The sequence below is a fragment of the Rhipicephalus sanguineus genome, chromosome 1 (assembly GCF_013339695.2).
Source record: "Rhipicephalus sanguineus isolate Rsan-2018 chromosome 1, BIME_Rsan_1.4, whole genome shotgun sequence".
Taxonomy (NCBI): domain Eukaryota; kingdom Metazoa; phylum Arthropoda; class Arachnida; order Ixodida; family Ixodidae; genus Rhipicephalus; species Rhipicephalus sanguineus.
In genome coordinates, this window is record NC_051176.1 from 339952935 (window position 1) to 339958237 (window position 5303).

The window sequence follows — 5303 nt, forward strand, 5'->3', positions numbered from 1 at the left end:
ACGAGGCGGAGGTGTGGCCATTCTAGTCAAAAAAGATATTCCGTTTTTGTGTTACCCGATGTTTCGGGTGCTGAGGCTCTTTTGTAAGCTGAGCTTGATGTGTGCACTGTCGTTGGATGCGTATATCGCAGTCCTTCGTCCGACTTTGACAAATACGCCGATTGCATGAGTACACAGAACAACATGCGTCATCATCCAGATTAATCATCGCAGGTGATTTTAACGCGCCTGATGTCAACTGGTACACAATGCAGCATCATTCACCCTGTGTGGATGTGTTATTTGATTTTATGTTATCGTTCAACCTTTCACAAATAGTAACTGAACCTACACGTGTACAGGGATCCAGCTCTTCTATATTGACTTAATATTTCTCAGCCATCACTTCATAAGCGAAGAAACTAATTTATGTCTTCTAGATGGTATTTCCGATCACAAGATCACCTCTTGCACCATACCCCTTTATGACACTGTTACCCCTCAGGAAATAGTCGCGTACCCTGACTACAGTAAAGCTGAGGACACTAATATACTTGATCACCTTGCTGATACGAATCGTTTGTGGAACTTTCCCGTAACAGCAGTACCGACATCGATGCCTTGTGGCTCGCACTAAAAGCGATCGTAACTCATTGTATAAATAAGTACGTGCCGATCAGAAAAAAGAAATCTAACAAGCGTAATCCATGGATTACCCGCGATGTTATACACGCCAAACGCAAGGTAAAGAGGATGAGAAAACTGCTGAAAACCAACCCATAAAACACAATCACGATCTCAGCATAGCTATTGAATGCATGAAATCAAAAATTAAGACAGCTAAGCAATTCTACTTCACTAATACACTCACTAACTTTTTGAAATCAGCCCCAACGAAGTTCTGGAACGACATAAACCCAAAAACTCGCAATGATGAAGGAACGATAGATGTAGACAACCGAAGGTCTCCAACCTGCTTAATGACTACTTCAGCTCTGTCTTCACGGAGGATGATGGCACACTACCACAGGCACGTCCCTTTGAATTAAAGCCTCTAGACCAGCTATCAATAACCGAAGCAGGCATACTTGACTGCAGGACTGACAATCAGACCTGAATAGGACCTGACAATATATCAATGCATTCCTTCGCAGATACGCTGCGTGGATGGCCAAGTACCTATTAATAATCTTTGACAAATCATTGTCATCAGGGACCCTCCCTAACGACTGGAAAACAGCTAAAGTAAAACCAATTCATAAATCGGGAAGTAAAACCGAACCCTCCAACTACAGACCCATCTCACTGACATGCACAGCCTGCAAACTGTTAGAACACATTATCCTAAAGCACATATCCAAACACCTTGAAAAGGAACAAATACTAACACCCTGTCAGCATGGATTTCGAAAAGGTGTCTCCACAGTCACGCAACTACTTGAACTTGTACACGATGTATCGCTAAGTGTCGACCTACAGAAACAAATCGATCTTATCTTTTTAGACTTTTCAAAAGCTTTCGACCGTGTATCACATCACAAACTAATTCATAAACTCGAACTAACCTTGGGTAAAGGGCCCATTGTCGATTGGATAAAAGATTACCTTAGTGACCGCACCCAGTTTGTAGAAGTCAGCAGGCAACATTCCCATAAATCTAGCGTAAGATCCGGAGTTCCAGAAGGAAGCGTTCTGGCTCCAATTTTATTTCTTATATACATTAATGATCTGCCTTGTAATATTCCTGTCAGCGTCAGACATTTCGCTGATGACTGCGTCTTATACCAAGTAATCGACTCTTATAGTGACCATCTTGCATTAAACAACTTTTATCTTTAGTATTCAAATGGTGTAAAGAATGGCAAATGACATTGAACGTTAAAAAATCGGCTGTTCTATCAATAACGAGAAAGAAACACACATCTGATTTTAACTACACTATAGGTAGCGCCACACTCAGCGCAGTGAAAGAGTATAAATACCTCGGCCTAACACTAACCCATGACTTTAGATGGGAACGCCACGTAAACAACGTCACCTCGTCTGCACTAAAAAATTGTTTTTTTTAAATAGACGTCTGAGCTAGCCCCCCTCCCTATCACAAAGATATTAGCATACCAGACCTTTGTCAGATCAACTTTGGAGTACGCTAACGTTGTTTGGTTTCCTTCCACTAAACTCATTTACAAACTCGAAGCAGTCCAAAGGAAGGCACTAAGATGCATTTACAATAAACATAGGCCAAAAGATTCACCCACAGAATTACTAAAACGGCCGGTATCCTCACCTTACAAAACCTAGCCAAGCTTGCGCGATTAAAGATGATGTATCAGCTCATTCACAAAGACATAAAGATTGACAGTTCCAAATACTTATCTTTAACTCAAACACGACAAACGCGGCAAAAACACGCATTATCATTACATGAGCATGTCATTCACACGGATAGTCATAAATATTCATTTTTTCCTTTAATGACACGTGAATGGAACAGGCTGGATCCTAGTGTAACAACCAGCGCGACGTTATCTTCCTTTTTAGCATTGCTTGAAAATCAGCTACATGCTGCACAGTTATGAGCTACCTGTATCACCATTACTACTGTATAATTTTTTACATCAGTGTACTTTTTGTTCCAGTTTTCCCTTTGTATGCCTCTTTGATCACTATTTTTTTACTGTTATAGTGTACCCATAATTCTGCTTATCCTACACACTGTCACTTCGTTTATTTTCACCATTTTTACATCAGTGTATTTTTTTTTACTCCAGTTTTTCTTTTTGTATGGATCTTTGATCACCTTTTATTTTTTCGCATTAGGATGTACCATTATTATGTACTACTACGTTTTTCTAGTCTGCCTTTGTTAATTGCCAATATTTTCTTTATGTGTAATTGAATTTGTACTATTTGTATTGTTGTATTCTAACAATTCAATATGCCCTTCCTGTAAAGATCCCTAATGGGATCGACAGTATGAATAAATAAAATAAATAAATAAATATGGCTCCTGAACTAATTTATCATGCGGAACACGGTCAAACGCTTTGCTGTAGTCAAAGAATATCATGTCGAGCCGACCACCCGTGTCGAGAACGGAAGCTAGAAAATGAACAACGGAAGCCAGCTCAGTAACGGTTGAAAATACTCTTCTAAAACGTTGTTGGTATGGTGATATGTGATCGTCGCCTAAAAATGTTATGCAAGTGGCCACAATATGCTCAAGAAGCGTAATGCACCAAGAATATAGATATATGGCGGTAATTTAAAACTGACCACGGATCTGGTTTTTTAGTATGGGGACTACACGTGCATATTTCCAATCATGAGGAATATGAGACGTCTTTAAAGAAGATTGACATATAACTACACGAAACTTTGCTGAGGGCTAGGCATAGCGGCTAAGGAACGTGTTGGTATTCCATCCGGTGCAGGTGATGACATTGCCTTCAGTTGGAGTAGCATATTCCAACATCAAATTGAGTCAACGGGGAACCAGTGGTACGAATCTAAGCAGCAACAGAAACCACTCTATAAATTTACTGCAAAAATTATCAGCAACAACCTACGGATCATCCAGTATTTTATTACTATGAAATCTTCTGTACTGGCATCTTGCGCTCTTATAAGTCCAATACTTCTGCGCATCATCCCTGACGAAATTCGGCAAGGTAGTGTTGAAGTAAAAGTTTTTCGCCTTTTGAATAGCCTCACAGAGCGCTGTTTGAACTTCATGCTACGCATGCGAAGAAGGCGACCGGTTTCTGAAACGCTTAGCTCAACGTGTGAAATGAATAATGTACCTGTTTATCCAAGGGGTATATGTGGCCACTTTTTTAGCATTAATGCAAAAAACGATCATGGTAGTCTAGGCAAATTTTTTAAAACTTCAACCAAAGGAGTAAAATAGAGCAAGCTCTGTTTCAGAATGATTCAAAATGGCGTCATCATTGGCACGCACGTCGTTTTTCACAGTTTTGAGGCCTGACAAATGCCTCACGTGACCAAGGAATGAAAATGAAAGAAAAACCAGCTTGTGACCAGCAAAACCATTTTGAACAGAAACACCGCAATCGGCAATGGACCGATCCACGAACACGAGGTCAAACACAGAAGTTATTAGCAATGCTCGTGATTTCATCGACACTTTGGACAAGGTTGTTTTCAAGAAGAATATGAAACATTATATCTGCGTTGCGTGCAGTTTCAGGATGGTGAGATAAGCGGCTCCAGTCAATTCACGGGAGGTTAAAGTCACCGACAAGAATGATTTTGTGTTCTTTTATGTTGACTTAAGTGATTCGTAAAACAGTTTAAAGTCAGGAGATTAATCGGGGGGGGGGGGGGCGTGAGGGTCTGTAGACAGCGTACAGAAGAAACACAGTGCAAGACAGGTTCTACAAAAGGCAAAAACAGTCAACATCAGTGATTTCACTTAAAACAGCGCATTCAAGCTACATTTAACTGCTACAGCAACACCGGCGCCTCCAGTTGGGCGATCACGACGGAATATTTTACGCGAAGGCGGAATCGAGACACCATCCCAAATTTTTTGTGCAGCAATGTTTCGGCGATTACGGTGGCGTGTGGACTATGAGAAAGAAGGACTGTCAAGCTGATCTTCTTTATTAATAAGGCTACGGCCAGAAAATTTATTCTGATAGTGTCGAGCAAAGAATTTCACGAAGACTATGGCATCGCATGACGATTCCAAACACACTTATGTGCATTCTTTGTGTCATCCCAGAAAAGCAAATCATCATTGATACGTAACTTTCTATGAATAAGTGATGCTTTCTTGCCAAACTGTTTGTCATATTTAGGACTCTCCCAAAGCAGACTTTCTTTTCCTGAAAGTTTCGCGCGAGTAATCATTCTGAGAAAAAATTGTGTTCCTTTGTGTTTGCCAAAGCGCTCTTAAAACAGAGATCTGTGCCTCTATCTTGCATATCAGAAAACTTACGAGACTGAACACCCGTGGAATGATTTCACAGCATCCCCCAAGTCATTTGGATTAGCTGTTTCAGTTCTAACTTCAGGCAAACATCAGTTTCCGATAGCTGAACACAAATGGCAGCGATCATTGCTTCAGTTTTTGCGTTAATAATAATAATAATAATAATAATAATAATAATAATAATAATAATAATAATAATAATAATAATAATATAATAAATAATAATAATATAAAAAACCACGATATGATTTGACAGACGCCGTAGTGGAGGCTCTGGAAATTTTGAACTCCTGGGGTTCATTAACATGCACCTAAATCAATTTTTGCGTTAATTGCAGCTATTTGTTCCTTTAACGCAGTTTCGCAT